Here is a 23831-nt window from a genome sequence, read left to right on the forward strand (position 1 = left end):
TGAAACCTGTAAAAGTATTTTTCCTTGTTGAATAACTGAGCTCACATGAGAATTAAATTATACAGTTTGTCTGCTTAAACTTCTTATCATCTCTGACTCTTTGTATTTAGTTATCTCAAAATTTGTTCATTAAAAAATTTCTGCATGGAATTTGATCTTTATGTTAGTGTCAGCTCCATCTTTATGGAACTGTTGGTCCAATGTGCATAAGAGGGACCAAGTAAGCAAGATATTGCCTGAGTGTCTCTGCCATTCATAGACAACCTATTTTACATTTAAATTTCAAGTTCATCAATAAGATAAAGGGTAATTGTGCACTATCTGTGTTTGTTCAGTAATAGATGGTGTAGTAGTATTAATGATGGAAAAATGAATAAATAGAATTACAGTTGTGATTTTGACCAATAAGCTGAAAATCCATTTTCGTGTATGGTATACATAACCTTGTAGTGGGAATCATATCTTTGTCTTTTGAAACTGAGATAGTATAGAGATGGTTCGACGATCTGTAAAAGAGTGAATATCTGTGTATAATAACTAGAGGCTCTGAAAATGCAAATGACTGCTAATACTGAGGTTTCTGTACCTGAATCAAGTCAATTGTAGGACGAAAATCTGAAAGTAAAGAGGGTGTGAGAAACACAAACTGAAATAAACCACCTGATTTTCACAAGTGTAGAGTCACTGACAAGATTAGTAGTTTCCGAGAAATAAAAAGCCTTTCTGAAAAAAATTGATTTGCTTATTTAGAAAAATAAATGTGCACTTAGGAGCTGAAACTTAGGCAGCTGTTTTTGAAAAGTGTGTCCCATGGTCCACGCAGCTCTGTCTGAGCAATGATGACTTTCAACATGCAGCTAAAAAATAGTGCGCATGAGATTCAGGTTCAATCTGCTGGAGAATTTTCCTCTCTATGTTGCTCAAGGGTATCTTGCATTTTTGAAAGGCAGTGGTGCCTGACTTGAGCTGAACACCCAGATTTGCTACAAGGCATAATTGCAGCATCTTACCCCAAATCACTGCAGAGATTAAAAAGTGTTGGTATGCTGTCTGCCTTACACGTTTTCACTTCAAGTTCTATGTATTTCTCAAGCTGGCAAAGAGGTGGAACAAGATTTTTGGATGAGTCGCATCTCTTTTACTATATTGTTTCTTTGACTTTTTCTCCCACTATTGGCGACAGCTAAGAGCTCAAACTCCTCAGTGAAGAAGCAGACTAAAATGTCTTGCAATTCTCTTTTGATGTTTACTACAAAGGTAATTTCACTCTTCTTAAATTCACAAAAAATGCATAATAAAATTTGATGTACACAACTTATTCATCTAGGAAGAGCTCCAAGTAATTATGAAAATGCAACATGGATAGGACTGAAGTATTGTGGGTATCTTGGAAATTATTCACAAAAACTCTTTCGTGGTGCCTTTGGAACTATTCAGAGATGTTCTGTCAGAGTGCAGATTGGCTTAATGGACCTGGAGATCACTGACACATCTCTATCAGGTGTTAACATGCTTCAGTGGAGAGAACTGAAGATAAAAGAACTAATGGCTCTGCTGAAATATGTGGATTTTGTTCCAATAATTCTTCTAAAGGGCTCTGTAAGAAGAAGGTGATGCTTTTAAAAAAAGAATACACAGAAGAATGAAAAGTGTTTTTCAGCAGCTTCTACAGATTAATGCAATGTTTGAGTGCCACCCCTAATTCTTGCTTAATATTAAACCAGCAATACGATGGGGAACAAAGATAGTCTACATACTTTCCTAGCAATAACCTAAACATTTAATTTTTATAAGGTTACCAATAACAACTAATACACTTACAGACTGGTTAAAAAACAAACAAAAATCACCATTACTTTCTTTCAAAGCAAATCTATTTATCTGTGGTTTCTCCTCTCAAAACATAAGGCTGGAGTTTCCTCACTGTAAACTAAAACTCAGGCCTAGTCAGACTGTTGTGGTCTGACTAAAGAGCTACTTAATGAGAACTGAATCCTGCCACCTGTTTCATTGCAGGACAGAGCCTTCTCCCACAGCATATGAGTCTTTAACACCTTCCTGCAGGATGCAGGTGGTTGGTCTGGGTGAAACTTCTGTGTCACTGTAGTGGGAAAGGCTGTGAGGAGCCTTTTCACCAGAGTTTAGAAAGAAGAAGGCTGCAACCAAGTATTTTTCTACTTTTTTGAGCAGTTAGTCCTTATGTTCCCTCACACTACCATTTCAAAGGCCTAACATGAAAAATGGTGAGCTTTTTGGTTCCTTCAGAAGGAATGAAGAAAGCCCAGGAGACCAGGGTACAGGCTGCAATAGCCTGTGAATTAAGCTACATAAAAAGCTTGAAGGTTACCACGCCATGGTGAGTGATGTTATTTTTCAATTTAATAGGTATAATTTGCTTACATTAACAGCCTTAATCAATGTTTCAGGGCACTAGTTTGTTGCTTCCTTCATGACACCTGTAGCTAAGTTGCCTTGTCCCATAGAACAGCTGCTGAGATCAGAGATAGGCAGATACAATCCTGCAGTAGAAAATAAGCTGGGAGAGGCTTATAGGGTACTGCTCTATTTTGCAAAGTGACACCTATATCCATTCCCTTCCTTATGGTGCTGAGGCAATGAAAACCCTCTGGCACTAGCAGGTCTGTTAACCAGCCTAAATCAGTAGCAACATTTTGAGTCTGGAAGAAGGTTGAAGGCCTTAGATCTAATCCTCCCCTCCCCTTCTGTAACAGAAGTTGTATCAATGGTAATGGGCTCGGGAACTGCCTAGTAGCTTTTTATCCCCCAAGCCACCTGGAAAGTGTTTGGGGGACCATTTGGGGAAAAGCACCTGTAAAGCAAAGAGGGAAGCGTTTGTCTTGTGGGAAGACAGTTTGAAAAGGTCACAGAAAAGCTACAATCTCCACCCTCACCTCACTTGCCCCACTTGTTTTAAACATGTTTGGCACTTCTGTGCATGAGGTCCCAAATCTGTAAACAAGAATGCTCTTAGACTCTTACTTTTCCTGACAGTAATCTTTGGGATTGAGGTGGATTGAACTGGCAGAGAGATTTATTCAGAATAGCTCAGTATGAGAGTCAGTGCTCAAAATAATGATTTGATTTCACTAGGGGGCATGGAAAATCCTTTAAAATGTGTATTTGGCTCCACAGGTATCAATAAGTCAAAGTACATTCAGGGCAGTTTCTAAACAACCCCTCCATTGTCTAAATGAAGCCATTATGCTGTGAACTGGAAGTACCGTTACGATCCCTCATCTTATGGTAAGGAGCCTTCAGATCTGCTCCCTAGTGACAAAATTAAGTTAAGAAAAACCCAAGAAACCTGAAAGGCCATCAGAGTGGGAGCACCGGGTGGAGGCAGTGACAAAGAGAAAGAAAAGTAAGAAAGAGCATTGTGCTTTGATTAAACTTTTCTTCCCCTGCAGTGTGGAGGGTATCTTTAGAGAAGAACACTCTGTAGGTGGGATTTTTTTTTGTTCCCCAAGCTCTCACAGTCTGTGTTTAAAAATACCAGCTTTTACTTTAGGCAAAAGGAGCAGCATTTGTGTTATTAAAGAAGATGAGTAAAGATTGTTGCTAGCAGAACAGATTTGAGCTGCATGGCAGCAATGCAGCATGTGGGTTAAGTGTAGCTGTTAATCTGCTGACTGTGTTAGTGGAGCTGCCTTCTGTAGTGAGATGCTTGAGCACTTGCTTTAATTCTCAGAGATCCCAGGGTGGTTTGAGCAGCACATCTTCCATAATTAATTGCATGTGTAATGCAGTCCATTTGAGAGGTCTGTGATTACTTGCCTGTATGTTACCCAAAGACATTACAATATCAATAGCACCACTAATTTTAATTAAAACTTTGAAATGCCTGCCTGTTGAAATATTCATTATTATCACTTGATTATGCTGTTTTGTAATCTTCTGCACCCTCTCTTCATTACTGATTATCAAGACTATGCAAAAGTATGACACTTCAAAGCACATACCTCCTCCATGAGGGCAAGTATTCAGAGCTGTGTTATAATTTTGTTTTTGTTAAGAGACAAAATAATCTCCCCCTCCTCAAAGTAGTAACAGTCTCTGTAATACTCAGAAAAAAACCTGCTCTCTGGCAGGCCATCAAACTTAAAGTGGAACTGAGCTCCAAAATGCTGAGTAAAATGGAAGCCTTATGCAGTGGTTTATTCATTTATCTTTTTACCTCTGGATTTTTTTCATGCAGATCCACATGACAGAGGTGAGATTGAAATGCTCATATAACCTAAACAGACTCAGTCCATGTCACAGTTTGCAGCTGTAGCCCAAGAAAGATGTGGGAGTGTTAGTGCAAAGGAATTACACCTTAGGAAACACTGTATGTATCGGCTTCAACTTGCACTGTTTCTAAGAATCCCATCATAAGCTAAAATACCCAAATACTTTTATTGCCAACATTGGTGATCAAATGTAGAACAATAGAAAATTACTTGATCAGGGATTTCTCAAATCAAGGTATTCCTTTGCAAAAAGACAACGAGGGAATACATTCAGGATGCACCATGTGCACATGAGAATCAGTCTCTCAACCCTGTTTCTGCTAATAAATGGCAAAATAGCTGTCTCCAGCTTTGTGGGTAAAAGAGTTAAAAACCTTTTAGTGTACCTCCCATGGCTCCACCAGTTAAGTCATTTTAATTGGCTTGACTCTGTTTTTTTAAGAAACAAGCTGGTTCACCTAGGCTGCAGTGACAGAATAATAGACATTTCAGTTTCAAGTAGTTTCTCTTTTAAAATCCTCTATCTAGTATGGCACATAAATGGTAAACTCTCAGGCTGTGACTGAGAGTCTGTAAAAATGGATTTTCGTAATCTGAAATTGTGCCTTCTAAGTCTCAAGCAAAGTATGTTTGACTTCAACCAGGTACTTGTGAACAAATTTTTTCCTATCAGTGGCCCAAAGTCTCATTTTCCAAGAAGTCTCCAACCCTTTCCCTTGGATTTCTTTTTGCCTCAAAAATCCTTCTCTCAGGCTACATCTATTGGAATGGACAGAGAAGTTCCAGTGACTGCTGCCCAAGCATCAGAAACTATTCTAGAAAACTAAACACTCATTCAACAAGAGTCATGAGAAATTTTTAAAGAAGCTTGTAGCCTGTGATTACCCAGAATATAGCACTCAACAGGCTTTATATAACAGATCCTAGGCATCTAGAAAGCTACACAAAAATAAAACTTCAACATTAATGGAGCAAGAAAAAGGTTGTGAATAACTGCTGCCAATAAATAGTAGCTTCTTTGAAAGGAAGAATGACCTCAAGAATAGAAATAAAATGTGCTGATGCTCACAGATCGCAAAAGGTGAGAATCAGTTTGCCAGCGCTGCAGAAAATTCTGTGGCAGTGATATTTTTATATACTGTATAAAAATAAATACCACTGTTTCTTTGTCCCATCAGTAATTTTATTGCTTTAATTGTAATCAGCTTGATAGTAGTTATTTCCTTAGTGACCTATGCAACAAAATATTAGGAAGATAGTTTTGCAGTCTATTAAAGAGATAATTTAAAAATAATTGTCCACTGTAATAGCTATGATATATAATATTAATAGCCTCAGCAACTATCAGGCCTTAAGAGATGATCTGCAATCATCTGCCCCACATCATGCTTCCCCAGGACTTCTCTGAACTGAGGCATCTCCCTTGCACCTAGTGCAGATGTGCTCAGTCTGGTGATACCTCCAGCTCACCACCATTATTTGTGGGCAATTTGGGATCGGCTGTAAGCTATCTGGACTATTCCAGAAAGCTAGGAACTTTTCTGACTTACTTCAGTGCTCAGGGAGAGGCTTCGTAAGTAGCAGCTCACTGAAAGTCCAGGATGGCTGGGGCACTGATGTCCCTTGGGCAGGCAGCACACATGCATGGCAGGTCCCTTTCTGAAATGGGGTCAAAAGCAGGGCTGGAAGCCCAAGGACAACGTCATGTAAGAATACATTCCACCTAGATTTGAAGTTGTCAACATGTTTACTGCAACACTAGACTGAAAACACTGACTGGTTACCTATATATTTCTGAGTACAGCTCAGAAACTTTGTCATAACATATTGACAGTTTAAATTTCCAGCTATTGCATCTTGCTGTATCATTGCCATCTAGGCAGAAGAACCAGCTATTTTCAAGTTTCTCTCAGGCACTTATATCTTTCAAATTGCCAAGTAATTATGATTTTGTTAAGCTAAAGAGATGGTTGTGTGATGTAGGTACTGCAACAGAAGTACCATTTTAGATGCTCTGATATATCTTGTCTGGCCTCCAAATGCTTGTTTAGAAAAGCACTTTTCCCCTGTAAGTTCTGGGTTATACTTGCCACCTCCTCCCATATGTTTTGCATTATAAACCACTAACATTTTCTGTTGAGAACAGGCCTAACTATATGACTAGGATACTCCTCCCCATCCTCTCTGGGACAGTCAGGCCTTTTCTGTTTTCAGCAAGTCAAAATAAGGTAGTCACCATATTTTCTCAGTTTTGAACACCAGATGAGGACTGACAGGAATTACAATTTATAGAATGATGATGGTTTCTGAAAATGGAAGAGGGCTGTTAAAAGGAGATTAAAATCTACAGGCAAAAGGATAAAATACTTGCAGTTGGTATGGTGACTGCTAAAAGACACTGTCAGGGATACCAACTGTATTCTGTTTATCAATAAGGCTTTGAAAAGGCCAAACAAGAGCAAACACAGTTAAATAGCAGAGTAATAGTGGTTAGAAAAGAGCATGGATTAGGCCAAATTAAAAGGGGAACAAGGATGAAGATTTTGAATAAGCTACCAAGGGTAAAAAAAAAAAAAAAAAAAAAGTGTGTTGATCAAAATGAAGAAGCTTACCAAAGAGCTTGTAGGATAGACAGATTCTCAGGATGTAAAAGGACTGGTCAGAGGTGGTTAGCCTATAACAGAAAAGCCAAATAAGTTATTTGTCTCAATGTTTTCTTGAAGAGGACGTGGGCAAGTCTTCACAAAGAAAGAGCATGATGAACCATCTCAAACTAAAGTGTTGAGTTAAATTTCTCAAACTGAAAATGTTTTATACAAACAGATAAAATGAATATGAATAAATAAAAGAACCAGGTGGTATTCTTTCAAGCATCGGAACAGAACTTTAACATGAAATTGTTAATCAATCACAATAGTAGGCAATTGTAGCTGGTTGCCTAAATAATTTCCAACATTAGGGACTATAAAGTGGCAAGTAACAAAGGAGATATAGAAGACTACAGACTAGACTTTGATTTTCCTACTATGTATATAAAAACATAATAAACAACAGACTTAAGTAAACAGAATTTCAGAATGCAGTCTGTCTTGTGCAGATACAATAATATGACACATGGCAAAGAATTAGCAGGGCTTTCATATAGGGAAGTGATGTCTCACAAATAACCTAGTGTTCTTTGAAGGAGTCAGTAATTTATGAACATAATTACCAAGGTGATCTACTTGGATTTCCAAACAGCTTTTGATATGATCCCTCATCAAAAAGGTTTAAGTAATCTAAGCTCTCTTGAGATAAAAGATAAATTCCTCTTGTGGCTTAATAAAAGCAAATATGACAGGAAATGCAAAGACAGGGAAATGTGATTACGTGAAAAGAAACAAAAGGTACAGATAAGGAGAGGAATTACAATTGATGCTGCTGTTGAGGAAGTCTAGCTATTCAATATATTCATAAATGACCTAGAAAAGAAAGTAGATACAGGGGAACAGAATTTGCTGCTGATGAGATATTATTCAAGGTATTCAACTGTCAAATTGACTGCAAAGATTTAGAGGAGGATTTCATGATACAGAATGACTGGGCAGTAAAATGGCAGATGAAATTCAAGGTCAATATATGCAAAGAGATGCACATGGAGAAACACATGCTTAATTGTACATATAGAAATTGGGTCCTAAATTAGCTATTGCCTCTCAGGAGAGAGAACTTGAAGTCATTGTAGCTGATGCTATTAAAATATCAGTTAAATGCTCAACAGTGGTCACAGGAACAAAACGTTTGATAGGAATGGTTAGGTAATGAAATGAGAACAAAATATAAAATTATAAACCTGTGGTATACCACATCTTGAACAGTGTGTATAGTTAGTGTTTGTGTTTCTTGAAAAGGAGAAAGTGAAACAAAAAAGGTCAAAGGAAGGTAACCACAGAGGTGGAACAGCTTCTTTCCAGGAAAAACTTAAACAGGTTGGAAAAGAGATGACTCAGGATGATTTTTTTTTTATATATGTGTATATATATATATAAAATAAATAACATAGGGAAGGTATATGGAGAAAGTTTATTCCTTTGTCTTCATAGTGCACAAAGTAAAAATAACAGCTAGATATGGAAAACAAAAACCAATAAAGTACATTTTTATATCGTGTGTAATTGAATTTCAGCACTCCTTATAGGGGGTTGTTGTGGTGATCACATTTAGAGCTGGGTGTAAAATCTGCTGAGAGTGTGAGCTAGTAAACACCACGATGCGTCTCATGAGTTCCATCAACTACATGTTGTTGGAGGGAGATAGAGGTGGTGATACCACATGGTCCTTGCCTCGCCTTTTAATATTTCCTTAACCATCTGCTAGTTCCAGCTGTCCTTGAGGGGGTATTGAGAAAGGTGTACCGTCTTTCTTACCTGCTACAGCTATGTTTTTTCCCTAAGTCTTGTTATTTATCTTCTGATAATACCAAGACAATCCCTTCTTACTAGGCACTATGCATGCAGAGGATGAGTGCATCTCCTTGCCGTGAAGCGCTTACTTGAAGACTGTGTTAAAACAAAGGTTTACTGGTTAACAGATAAGAAAGTTTGCCTCAGCAAGATTATATGCCTTGTCCAAGGTCACACAGAGAACCTGTTGCAATGTGTTGTTGGTAAGATCACCCTTGTACTCCAAATGTGGTTAGGAAATATGTCACAGATTTTAGTCATGAACGTTTTTAATAATCTGGGCCTTGTTTAGGTTCATTATTCTAAGTGATTTAGGACCATGGTCTTATTAATTATATAGCAACTTTCTGTATCCAATTATTCAATTATAGAATATTACCTCATTAATGACAACAAAACTGATCAAAATTAAGGATTATTTAGTACACATAATTGGATTCTTCAGCTTTTAATCAAATAAAGCAGTGATTATTAATTAAGTGAAATTGAAAACACTGTCACCTTAGCAGAGGAAAAAGCAGAGAGGAATGAACTAAGGTTTTTTTTAGGTTGTCTGAAGGTGCGGATACTGGAAAACTCACATGTGACTGCTAGTGGGAATAGAGTCCTGATGCTGTTGGGACAGGCTTATTTAAGTGTCCAAAATTTACACAAAAGACATGACAACTCTTTCCAGCTTCTGCTCGGCACAATCTAGTCCCAAACTGAAACGCAAGATGGGCCATTTCACAGACATTTATAATGTGTTTGATGGCACTTCAACTTTTAGATAAATTATTTCATGAATATTAGTATTTTTAATCATTCAGCCAGCAGGTCGTGCTATTAAAAGTGTATCTTCAGTTTCTTATATGTTCCTTTTTATTTTTATAATCAGCATGGTTGTGATCCTATAGTATCACATGGTTTGCTAGGCAAACAAACAAATTATTTGAATTTTCAACTTTACTTTTATTTTCTACTATACCTAAGATTTTTTTCTGGGATACTATTATATTCTTGAAATTTGCTGAAGAACAAAATAAATCTTTTTTTTGCTTTCCTTTTTCTCCTTTCTAGCCCGTTCCTTGAAAATGCCATTGTCACAACCAGTCTAACTTACATTATTTTCCCCTTCCTTTATTGTCTTTTTCCCTTCTCTGCAGCACACCCACTGTGAGGTTCTTTCTCAACCCAGATGTCTCCTACCATTTTTACCTTTGTCCTGGTGCTATGGGAGCAGAGTGTTCAGACCCTCCATGCTGTCAGTGTCTTTTTTCTTTCCTTTCATCTTTATTGCTTTTGAGCAATGCAGGAACTGCTGCAGAGTACCTTTACCCCATGAACCTCAGAGACCCAAAACAGGTCAGAACAACTTGGCTGAAAGTAGCAGATGGCAATCTCATTAAATAATCAATGTCTATGTTATGACCACACATACAGTTCCAATGCAATTAATGTTGCAGATCAGCAGTATGTTGAAAAACTCCTGAGGCAGGTATTAAAGTCAAATGGTTCCCTTCCCCAAAAAATCATGAAGTACGAGCTGCATTGTAAACACAATTATAGCCATTTGAATCCCAAATCATATTTTCCTTTCTTTCGTTACTGAAATATCTCTCTTTAAATCTAAGCCATTGTAAGCAGCAAAAATACAGAATATATGAAAATGCTGCTCCTATCTCAAACCTTATGACTTGTATGTATTAGGGTAGAAAAGCAAAAGTAATAGTAGCATGTATGATACATATTACTTTGCACATGGTCAACAGATTTGCATGATGTGGCATGCAAGATACAATAAAATAAGCAGGTAAAGGAAGACCAACATAGCCTTTAAAAAGTGGAGGAGTACTGAAATTTGGTACTAAATCATATTAACTCCTACAAACCTTCTGAGACCTAGGTCAATTTGGACCGTTCTTAGAAAAGCTTGTGAGACTTTCCTCTTTATAAAGCCATTTTACTGCAGGAAAACTGACATCCAAACTTGCTTCTCTCTGAATATAAATCCCAAACCAAATCTTCCAAAGTATCTTATAAGCTGAAGAAAGAAAACCATAGTGTTGCATGCAAACAGGGCTTCCAAGGAGTACAGGGGAAAAGAACCAGTGATTTTATGAGACACAGTAGTGCTCACATTGTCTTTGATCCATTCTCAACAGAAGCTTCTCTAATAGAAGGAAGCAGAAAAATTAAGTAAATTGAATAGCTTCAAGTTTGAAGGAAAAAGATTCAGAACTTCTTGTCTGAGTGTGGTTGCTTCTGTCTAAGGGTAGTCTAGCTGTCTGATGCTGTTGTTGGAAACTGTTTTGTAATTAATCCCCAATCTGGTTCTTAGACTGGTGCCTATAAACTGCCCAGTGAGAGTTAATTTTCACAGCTCTAAGCACGTATATTAAAGTTTCAGGTGATCAGATGTTTGATTTTTAATATTATAAAATGAAATGGCAGAAAGGAGTAAGAGACTCTCTTCACTGCAAGTCAATCAAACTGTAAATAGGGATGCTCTACTTTTCACCAACCCCAATTCAGCAAAACAACTCTTTGCTTATTTAAGGATGCACTGAAGGGCACAACTGCAAAGGAAAGGGGGAGTTCTTGTTCAGTCAGTGCCTTTTGCAGCTGAGCAGTGGCTTATGACACTGAATGGATATGATGGGTGAAATGCTGCTCTACTTCCAGGTAATGAGAGTTTTTCCATTGACTTCAGTGCAGCCATGATTTATTTTAAGCATCAAACTTTAAGCATATAAACTTATTTTCACCTGGAATAATTGTTAATAATAATTAAAACAATATGAAATCAACATTTTATATAGGAGTTCTGAACTACATAAATCGGAAATATGCATCTAAATGACATATTTTGTATTTCTTTGATTACTTTAGCACAATGTTATCTCCTGAATTATGTTATTAAACTGTGAGGATTTTAATAACAGTTACTTTTAATATACATACATGTAAACATGATGTCATTTTCCTGGCATAAATAATTTTTTTTTTTTTATGCAATTTTTTTCATTCTTGCCTCTTATTTGTATGGATTCTTAAAATTTTAATGTGATTATTTCTTAAGTCTTAAGAGGCCAGATAGCGTAGCTACACAGTGAACCAAATTAGAAATAAATTAAAAACTCCGCTGCCTGCCCTTCTCACCACTTTCTGCTATATTGCAGTGGCAGCATGGAAGTTGTTTATCACTGTAAGAAAATCTAAGCAATTATTCAGAAAAAAGGAGACACCCTCCTTACCTTTGTGCAAACACAATTGATATACAGTGGAGAATTGAGCTTTCTGCTCTGCAGAGAAATGAGTTAAATAATAAACCTTTGAAGGTCTCTATGGAAAAACAGCTGAGGCACAAAGAATATGCACATTGTTTCCTTAGTTAATTTTATGTGTCTTGTGGTAAAATATTTTCTCTTTATGAATACTGTTGATGTTATAGTGATGTCAATATGAGGTTTTATCGATTCTGAGTCAACTATATAAATCAGGCAAAAATACCAGGGAATAAACAATATGTATACACAAGGCTGAACTAAGAATTAATCTTTTGAAAGACTTCATCAAAACTGATGTGAAGATATTCAACCCATTGCAACACACTGCAGTGTAATGGGGTTGCAATTTCTTTCATTGCATCCTTGGTCTTTTTTAGGAGATTTTGCAATGTTCTTAATTTGTTTGTTTCAAAAATTATATTTAGACTACCTATACTAAATGCAAAACTAAACAAGATGATCACTACCTACTGAAATACAGAAGAACAGTCCTGAGGAATAGCTGGGAAACATATTATACTTTGTTCAAGGCCAGATGCAAAAATAGTCAAGAGAATGAAGAAAACAAAAGCAGGCTTTTCAAAACATGACATTGTCTTGCCTGCAGATCCCAGGCTGTGCAAAACTACTTCAAATGTATGCCTAACCTGCTGAATGGAAAATTGAAAAATTGATCAAAGCGCCGTTGGAACTTTGTTCTCAGAGCCAGCCATCTGAAAGAGAGGGTACCCCTAAGCCTGGATGAAGACCAGTGTCGGTGCTCAGGAGCACACAGCAGTTCAAACAGGGCAATTTTCTTGAAGTATCTTGTAGGAAATGCTGAGGTGTTTTTCTAATTGGGAGGTTCAGAGCTTGCTGGAAAGCTGCACTAACTCAAAAAGTAGTGGAGACTCAAAGAAACTTTTAGACAAGGTGGTGTTTGCTAGACCCTGCTAGAGACAGCGAGCGCCAAAACTTGGTGCTGCCAGTGGGGCTCCCATGTGGTTTCTACATGTCAGCCTTTTGGATGTTTTTAATGTTTTTTATTTTACTTTCGCATTTGCTAAATTTCTACTATTAATGCTCAAAAGAGATATTTATCAAGTACAATAAACTAATTTTAGAAAGAGAGTTTGAAAGCTAAAAAAAATATTAATCACTCTGGTCTGTTTTCACTCCCTGATATTTTGGTTCTCATGTTATTACTCTTCAGTGAAATTGAAGCAGCAACATTTTTTTATAGCTGGATGACTTTGACAGCTTGTTATTTTTTGGGTGAAAATGAAACTCTCAGAAAATGTGACAGGTAAGACACTTCACCTGTTCTTCTTAGTGGGCTGAGGAAGAAATTGTTGGAGGTACCAAGGGTGTCAGCCTCTTGTTGGGCACTGGGAGGGAGCAGTGCCTCTCAGAGGTCCATTGTTGCAGCCTTCCTTTCTGTGAAATGCCAAACATGGGGTTTCATTTTTAGGTCCATATCCTGGTGGAGGAAATGATGATATCTTTTTTTCCTGACCTCCTTTTTTTTGTGTCTCACCTGTGGCAGTAGGGCTGGCTAGGGGGCTGCTGGGTGCCTGGGTGGGAGGTGGTGATGCGCCTCACTGTGCCCATCTCAGCTGGTTCCAGCCAATTCCAGCCAGGTCCAAGACCCATGGTGGTGGCCAGCACCTGCTGAAGAGCATATGTTGTTGGGCAGGCATGGCTGCAGGTGGATGGCAGACATGGGCAGAGGAGGCATGGCGCAGATGGATGGAGTGAATGGTGCTGGGCACAGGGCAGGAGGCCCACTGCTGGAAGGAGGAGGCTCCCGTGGGGGACTAATGCTGGGTAACCCTGAGGGGATGGGTTACCTACAGCAGGGCAGAGATATCCCTGAGGGGTCTCCCAATGGGGATCCATGCTGGAGCAAAATAGCAGTGAGAATCATAGAATCACAGAATAGTTTGGGTTGGAAGGGACCTTCAAAGGTCATCTAGTTCAATCCCCCTGCAGTGAGCAGGGACATCTTCAACTAGATCAGGTTGCTCAGAGCCCTGTCCAGCCTGGCCTGGAATGTCTCCAAGGATGGGGCATCTACCACCTCTCTGGGCAACCTATGCCAGTGTTTTACCACCCTCATTGTAAAAAATTTCTTCCTTATGTGTGGCCTGGATCTCCCCTCCTTTAGTTTAAAACCATTACCCCTTGTTCTAACACAGCAGGCCCTGCTAAAATGTCTGTCCCCATCTTTCTTATAGGCCCCTTTTAAGTACTTAAAGACCACACTAAGGTCTCCATGGACCCCTCTCTTCACCAGGCTGAAAAACCCCAGAAGCCAGGACAGAGGAGGAGAGAGAGAAAGGAGGAAAGAGGAGCAACAGGAAACCACTGTGCAGGGACAGCACCCTCCTGGGGTGCCTGTTGTGCCTCCAAAACCAGACAGGGATCTGCCACCATATGCTGTGAGAGCAAGGGAAGGCAGGAGGAGAGGCACTGGGCTGAAACTGAGCATGGGGAAGGGAAATGAGAGGTGTTTCCCTCAGTGTTTGTTTAATTGTTTGCCTTCCTGTTTTTCTTAATACTTGAATCGGTAATTAAAAATTTATGCTAATTTGCAATGCATTACATTAAGTGCAATTCCCCAAGCTGAAACTGTGACAGGCCCATGACAAGTCCTTTTCACAGTATCACAGTATCAGAGTATGTTTGGGATTGGAAGGGACCTCAAAAGATCATCTAGTCCAATCCCCCTGCTGGAGCAGGAACGCCTAGGTGAGGTCGCACAGGAACACGTCCAGGTGGGTTTTGAATGTCTCCAGAGAAGGAGACTCCACAACCTCCCTGGGCAACCTGTTCCAGTGCTCTGTCACCCTCACTGAGAAGAAGTTTTTTCCCAAATTTAAGTGGAACCTCTTGTGTTTCAGCTTGATCCCATTGCCCCTTGTCCTATCATTGTTTGCCGCCAAGAAAAGCCTGGCTCCATCCTCATGGCACTCACCCTTTATATATTTATAAACATTATTAAGGTCACCCCTCAGTCTCCTCTTCTCCAGACTAAAGAGACCCAGCTCCCTCAGTCTTTCTTCATAAGGGAGATGCTCCACTCCCTTAATCATCTTCGTTGCCCTGCGCTGGACTCTCTCCAGCAGTTCCCTGTCCTTCTTGAACTGAGGGGCCCAGAACTGGACACAATATTCCAGATGTGGTCTCACCAGGGTGGAGCAGAGGGGGAGGAGGACCTCTCTCAATCTACCAACCACTCCCGTTCTAATACACCCCGGGATGCCATTGGCATTGATATTTTCCTGAAACATTTGCTTCTGATGATGTTACTGAGAAAGATTTTCAGTGATGAAGGAAGCAGGGCTAGAAATGACCATGAAATGATGGAGCTTTCTTGGATGACAATCTCACTGACCTCAGGATATGAACAACTGTGTTCCTCCTTCTCCTTTCAGCTTCCCTCTGCCCTTCTTCCTCCCTGTTCCCCATTCCCTTTCCCTCCCTGTTAGGGAAGCAGTGCTCCCCACTATAAGAAAGCAACTTTGGTGACAGGGCACAGAGCAGGCATGCAACAAGGTGAAAGCTTCAGAAATGACACAGTGGAAATCCTCAAGGTGTTGTAGGAGCATGTCCTTGAAACTATTACAGTACATGGGGTAACCTTTAAGGATGGCTGCATGCTGCCAGTGTTGTACAGTTTTACAACTTTATTTAGACTCCTTTATTAAAATGAATGTAAAGTAAGCTACTATAATGCCTTGTCCTTTTCTGCACTGAGTACACTTGACAGGGGAAATAAGAATGTACTTATTATCTGTCTGATGAATAATGCAAAAATAAATCCTTATTATGAAGCTTGCTTATATAGGTCTGTTTCAGATATTAAACCATTATATCTTGCCTCTAAACTACATTATTCCCCAATGCAAACAGAAATTTTCACAAGATGGCATTTCGTACTACACATTTGAATTTATATAAAGTAAGGCATATAGTCTTCAATGTATCTCAGTAAAAGCCTTTGATTTATATTTCCTAGAACTAGGTCACATAAAGCATTCATTTTAGGATGAGGATATGTATGTGACTGCTTATACTGGCATCTTTGGCTCTGAATGAGAATATATAGCTGTGTTAAAGAGATATTTGTCAAGCAAAATAATGGCATATTGTTTTCCTCTGAGTTAAACGTGATAATTACTCATGGTTTATATGAAACCATCAGTATTACATAGCTTTTCTGTTATTGCTATACATTGTCTAGGTACCCTGTAAGTTTACCTGTAGTGTTTGTTACTGTCTTGGTGGTGGTTGATCATACTGAGAAAAATGGAATTATGGTGGGAAACAGCCTCCTCTATCACAGAGTTCAGGACTCTACTATTGCAGATAGCCATATTACATAACATAAGTTTTTAATCTCATCATTCCCTATGCTAAAACTCTCTAGTTTTGCTGGAATGCATTATTCTGAAAAAAAAAATGTATTCTGCACTCTCACTCTGCTGGAGAATAGAGCCTTCTCTTCATGGAGCTGTTGGACAAATGTTAATGCTTAGTTTATACCATTAATTCATGAACCTACAGAGACCTTAAATTAAAGATTTCTACTTCTTCTTGTAGTTTATCACAAATCATGTTGTACATACAAAGCACAACGCAAATCTACTCCCAAACTTTATAAACTTTCCTAAACACCATATTTTTTAAAAATTCTCATCTAATAAAATAGGTTTTTGAGTCCCCCAAATAACTTTGCAGCCCTTATATCGGCTTCTTTGTAGCCTGTGTTTATCTTCTTTGAACACCAACGTTCAAAGCATTGCAAAGGAAGCAATGTAATATCTTGTACAGAGCCCTAATGCTTCCCTGTTACTGAAATATTTCACTTGAACCTTCTCAGAGGAACACATTTATTTTTTTTTCTTGACTGTGTCACAAAAGTAATCATTTTATGACTGATTAAATCGGCAAATGGAAATGTTGGTAAAATGGCAACATCAAGGAAATAATTGATTTTTAAGTGGTTTGTTTTAATAATTAGTTAATTTTGCCATTCTGATATTTTTTTCTTTTTGGTACTGGATACAGATGGTGCTAGGTGCAGAAAACCCTTGGTATCAAAGCTTGCGCTGATTATAACTGACTGGCTGATCTCTGTGAGGAAGTAAAAAACGTGGAACTTTGCCCCTTGGGCTGACTGAATTTTGCTTTGTTGTTAGGCACAGAGAAAATAATGAGGAGTGGACAGTAGACAGAGAAGGTGTGAGATAAGGTATTTGTGGTTTAATGTATGCTGCATGCTAAAGAAGAGATACTTTCTCTGAGAAATGCAAAGTCAACCACTTTCCTTAATTGACCTTTCACAGTTGAAATGACTTTTTTCCACTTTTTTACTAGCTGTGTTTCGGCTTCCACCCTCACATGGAGGGGTGGAGCTGGGTGAATGCTCTTCCTGAGCCAGCTGTTTTTTGAGCTTTGCACAGGGGAATAATAGAATCATAGACTCATAGAACGGTTTGGGTTGGAGGGGACCTTAAGAATCATCTGGTTCCAACCCCCCACTAACTTGGACAGGGACACCTTCCACTAGACTGGGTTGCGCAAAGCCCCATCCAGCCTGGCTTTGAACACTCCCAGGGATGTGGCATTCACAGCTTCTCTGGGCAGCCTGTGCCAGTGCCTCAACACCCTCACAGTGAAGAATGTGTAGCAATGAGATATGGTAGGTGCGAATAGATAATGCAGTGAGGCAGGACTCCCTTTAAATTGGGACTGAACTGAATAAATGGGAGAGAATGCTGTTTAAATTTGCCTTGTGACCTATTTTTCACTTACATTTTACCAAACAAGGGGACAATCTAGGAATATTCCTCAAGCTTTAATGAGTCCCTACTTTCTCCTAGTTGAACTCTGAGAGGAAGGAAGCATCCCATTGAATAATGTCAGGAACGAAGCTTAACTATACTATATGAATGATAATTTTTTTTTTTTTTTTTTCTAGCAGGATTGATTTTAAAACTCTGTTTGACTGAAAGTTTATTCACACTGTCACAGAGAAGTCCAAGTGACTTCATTTTATCCTAGAAAAGGCTGCAGTACCTTACAGGTGTCATTCTCATACAGATGGGTTTGGGGTCTGCCCTGTAGATAGGGCTGGGTATCTGCAGATACAGATAGCCTGAAGGACATCTGTAAAGGAGAGGTGGAGCATGGATGTCCCATGGGCAGAGACAGCTAAAGCTTACCTTTCATATTTGAAGACACGCAAGATGGACTTCTTGTCATCAAATGCCTCATAGTGCAGTCTGCTTCAAAGGCAGCAAGTAATGAACACAATAAACAGGTCTTTTTAAAGACATTTACCACCTTTTGGGCAAGTGAATTCTGGAGGGGCACTGTGAAAGGTAGTGTTCTGGAAACCATGTGTAATGAGTCCCCTGTAGTGGCCATACCATGGCCTGGAGCAGAGACTCCAGAACAAGAAGCATAGGCTCTTCCTTGTGTCCACGAAAGGTCTGACTCTTTTGGCTTTCTTATTCCCTTTAGGGAAGGGCAAAAGTGAGACTGAACACATACCAGCTAGTGAACAACAGAATCTGGAAGGAAACTGACCTGAAGCTCTTTTCCAGTGCTAAGCAGCATCATTGCTTGATCTCAGACATACAACCACAGAAGAATGCAGAGGTGATAAGACTTCTCAGTTGGAAGTCTCAGTTCCCAGCTAGCTAAAAGTGATTTTTCTTAACCTTTCCAAGTTTATATTTTTGCTTGTTTATATTTTGTGATAGGAGCTCCTGCTGACGTCACAGCTGAGCAAACACTCTCCTGTTGATACGTATATGCTTTCATTTTTCCCTTGCAGCAATGGAGACTGTGGCAAGGTCTGAGATGGGAAGAGATGATCCATCTAGCTCAGGGACCTGAAGTGAACTAAGGCAGCAGACAGTCAGTTTGCTGAGCTGCTCTGTGTATATCTTGACTGCAACAAAGAGCTTTTCCATTGCAAATGGGCACGAAATTTTTTACCAGGGAAGGTATTATCGTAGTTTTGGAGGATGGATTTGATCAAGAGTACATATTCAGCTTAGTGAGGAAACAACAAGCTACAAATAAAAGGTGGGGTAATTACATGTGGACAGATTAGTACTGTCTAGTTTTAACGGTGGAAATCCACATTTTGCTTGGCTCAGGTAAGAAACAGAAAACCTTTTTTTTTTTTTTTAAAAATTATTGTTGTTATTTTTGCATTTTCTTTATGTCTTAATTACCCTTCCTGTCAGAAATAAGATATGTAAGCTGATAACAGAAAAGTTTGAAGTATCTTTTTCCAAAGTCCTAGAAAGATTTAGGCGTAGTTCTTCTGAGAAAATGGTGCTGTCATGGACTGAGATATTAGTCACAGTCAGTCCTGCGACAGCATTACAAATTTGCGTTCGTATTTTTCCTGAGTTACAACATGGGACTTAAACAAGCTCTTGAGGCCCGTCTGAAGGATGTTTGTTATTAAGCTCCACTAAGGTAGTATATCCTTTTAAAAAGTCCTTAAACTTGGACCTTTTTCTGCAGTCATGCTATTAAGACATCAACTGGGTGAATAACCCAAATGGCACTATGCAAATCGTTGTTTCTGTGTCTCTTCCTGTGATGCCCAACCTTTTGCCTTCACTGCTTGAAATGAGGATGTTTCTTTTTTCCTTCCCTTCAAGAAGACAATTCCTTTGCCAGCAAAGGTGTTTCTCATCTGTGGACAAATGAAAATCTGAATTAGCCCTCTGAATACATTTAAAAGTTGCACATAAAAAACCATCTTCTCACCCCACTCTCTCCTCTCAAAAAAAAAATTAAAAAAAAAAAAAAAAAAATTAAAAACCCCACAACAGTTTGGAAAGGCTTTTGATAGCAGAGCAACCACAGATGAAATTGAAACATTGTAGAGGACTTGTGAAAGAAGTTAAGTTTTAACATAGAAATAATCTCTCTATTCCTTTTCTGTCACATTGATTGCCCTCCTTGAATCTCATCCTAAGCACTACATATCCTCACATTGTTATCTTCTTCACTGGAATTTCAAAGCTTACATTTCCCTCTCCACCTAGTGTCCATCCTCTCTCTTCTCTGTTATTTTTGTTGTAATTGTTATGGTGTCAGCTGTGCTGATCGCTTCAGAGCGCTGAGGTCTGAAAAGTGTCAGTATACACATTCAATATTTATATAGCTTTTTATCAAGTTATTGTCTTTTTTCATTCACTTGCTGTATCAGTCTAGAAATGAAAGGAACATTATAGCAACAGCTTTGGCTTTCCTCTTGTATTGAGATTTTTCAAATGACGGACGGAGTTACCTTTTAAAACATAACTGTGGTAAGAAATGAATTCCAGATCTGTGTCACTCGGATTATTTAGCCTGACACTTAACCGATAGAACAGTTTAAGTTCTCCGTGGAAGCAGTTTAGTTAAGAAAGAAGATGCAAATCAGACCAGTTGCATATTTAAAGTGTGACTGCACCAGCACATGAACCCTGCCACACTATTATGTCAACTTTTGATAGCCATTAAAAGAAGGTGATATATTTTCTTTCAGCTTTGGTCATTTAGAAGGTGTGTGTAAAAGATTTCTTTCCCCCTACAAGCCCACATTATGCAGTCTTGTTTTTGTAAATCCAATCTGTCTATGTCAGAAACCCAGCAGTAAGTCTGCTTCTCTGTATGAGGGAAATTGTTTTCTACTAACTGATGACCTCAGCATAGCAGTTTCTTTTCCAGCACATCAAAGCTCACAGTCAGACTTGCTGCAGCAAGTGCACTTTTGAGTGGCTTTATGACATATAAAGACCCTCTTTGGCATTCATACTGTGCTTCTCTATTGTTTACAAGCTAGCAGTGAATTATTTATGGAGGTTGCTGGAGATATGACTCTCTTTTTGACCAGAAGCTGTATTTTATCTTGTGGTGAGATTTTACGTGAAAGCTATTTTGGGGGTTTATGTCCTTTTTACATTTATTTGACAGGTTTTATGGTACCAATCCCTTGTTTCCATTTTTATTACTGTTAAAAGCCATCTCTAAAAATATTATTAAATGCAGCATGGCTTTAACTCAGCTGATGATATTTTTCTTTGCATTTCTGTTTTTGAGTGATTCCAGATAAAATTGTACTGAACAAACTAACAGAATATTTTTAGCATAGTAGCAGCCATTTTCTTACTTCAAATAAAGCTTAAGATCATCGCTTTGTATATGTAAAGTACATACCTTAAATCAGGGTCCAACTATGCTTCACTCTACCGACATTCATAAGTTATGACATCAATCAATAGTTGCATTGGCATAAAGCCAAATTGTTAGTAGTGACTGTTTGTTCTATTTTATAGATATTGAAGCATAAAAGACAGGCAGTTTTATAACAGTTTGACCAAACTGATCTTAGAAATGGCGCGTGATTTCAGCTCTATAGGTGTGAACTGCAATTTGGTATTTTCTTTTTCCAACTTAACAAGAAGAAGCCAACTGCATTAATTGCCACATTACTCTTAAGTTATTTGGACTTCTATCCATAAATGCCAGACTCAGAATCAGTTCAGTTCAGAGAATGGAATGATCTCAGGGAGTGGTAGTCAAAACTTCCTGAGAACTTTTCTTCCTTGGGTTCTTCACCTTAAATTTATTCTTTGGATGATGGTATGACCTAAAACTCATAATTAGGTCCTCTGTTTAAGGTAGTTTTTGGAACTTCTCCACTACTAAGGTTCACATTTGGACACATATCTGTGATTTGACATCAGGTAAAAATCGAAATTTTGGCCCTGTGTCTCAGTCTTTCTGTCTGAATTCAGGATATGGAATGCTTACGTATGTGTGTTTGGAGCCTAAATGCCTAAGCAAGCGGGTATCCTCTGGATTTGTTGCAATTGTCACTGACTATGCTGTTGTTACTTTGCATGTCTCTTTAAGTTTTTTGTAGAGAAATGAATGGAATAAAAGTTAAGGTACTTTGGACAATGGAAATGCCAGACTATAAGCATTTCTACAATTGTTTTTGCAACATGGAACCTCACGGTTCGTTTGGTAGTGGTGTCACTTGTACCTCAGATGCTGCATTCATTGCACTTAGCCTGTGGTTGAGTTATGTAGAACTGAGATAATACTTTTGAATTCTTTTATAGTCTATGGCGAAAAATAGGCATAACTGGACATGGAAATTGTTCTGTCTCCAAGATATCTGATGTTCTGAGCAACACTGGAGCTTTCATAATGAAAAAGTGGTATGATCATATGATTACTGTTCATGGCTGATTGCATCAAACTTATGTAGGGTTGGTATGACTTTTCAGTTTACAGATTTAAAGCTTCCTGCAGGAGGTGTTTCGAATATATGACATAGGATTTACAGAAGTAGCTAGAACCATTAAAAATCTGTTTCATTTCATTTTAAGAGTTAGATCAGCACTGAATGCTTTAAGATATACTATTTTTAGTGCCAGCTGTTCCTCTTGGGAGTTAAGTATTTATTTAGGCTGCCTCTTGTTTCTCTTCTTTGAGGAAATGTGATCTTCTGAAACACATTATGGTTGCCAAATTTTAATCCAAAGACCCCAGCAGAGTTGCCTAAACATTGGCATTTATTTTAATTTAGGATGCCTCAGGGCATCCCTGATATCTAAATGGGGCTGACAGACATTTCACAAGAAGGAAGAGAGATAGATGTACTGCTGGTGTAGCAGCTAAAGACCAGCCAGGATACCCTAGACATTAGCAGTCTATGCTTAGAATGTGAATCATGCTTTGATTTCCTTTTGTGGTTTTCTTCAACTGTCCGGTTATGATTCTGGGGCAAAAGAAATTAGAATCAGCTTATCTGATTACTCTTGCTGTAATAGAGTCTTAGTGGATACAGAGCACTTTTCCATTTCTTACCACAACAGTTGCAATTTCCTGTTTGACCTACTAGTATCTTGTCTTGTATTTATGTGTAGCTTTAATTGTCTCTATATTCATAAACCTGCTTTTATGGATAGGTTGTTGGCATAGGTCTTGGCAACAATACAGATATTCCCATACCAAAACAAGCTCAACCATACAGGACTACACATGCATTTGTATCTAGAAGTGGAGACCTCTGTCCTGCGTGTTTATTCCTTTTCTATTCACATGGCATAGCAAATAGGACTTGGTTCTTGATCTCAGTAGCTGGGACATGACATTTTATAAAGACTCATTGCCTATTTGACTGACATTTTAAAATCACTTCTAAATCAAGGCCTCCTCACTCAGTCAACCACCCACAGAATGACATTTCAGAAATAAAAGCATAGCGTCTCTGCAGATCTGTCCCTTGTTACTGAAGCATCTGTCTGTCTACAAGAGAATTAAACCCTTACCTGTGATCTAAGGTCCTATATATCAAGTAGGACCTTGTCTCTCAAAATCGGAAAGATTTTGAAACCTACAAAAAGCAGATAAAAGTCAGTCAGTGACTTCAATACCTTTTTTTCTGCCTAGGAGTCAGTGCAGACATGACAGAGCTAGAATCAGCAAGGAATAAGACTTACTGGCCCTCAAGGGAAGATTTTGTGTTGTCTGTACCAATGTTCTGCATACAGAGCTTGCATCAAATTAAGCTGGAGCTGTATGTGAGAGGCAAGTATTGAAAAGAAATTAATGCAGCCAAATATTGCAATCAATACTCAAAAATGACCAACTGATAAAGAACTCAAAGTGAAGAGTAACATCTTAGGTAGCTAATTGTTTCAAGGGAATTTAGAAGACCTGGGAAAGTGATTTATTTTTTCCCTAGTAGGCCAAACAATTCTTTAATTTCAGCTATTTTTTGTCATATCACTACTACCACTACTATTACTACCACCACTACTACTACTACTACATCTACATAACTAACTGGAGATATA

Source organism: Nesoenas mayeri, assembly GCF_963082525.1.
Source record: "Nesoenas mayeri genome assembly, chromosome: 1".
Taxonomy (NCBI): domain Eukaryota; kingdom Metazoa; phylum Chordata; class Aves; order Columbiformes; family Columbidae; genus Nesoenas; species Nesoenas mayeri.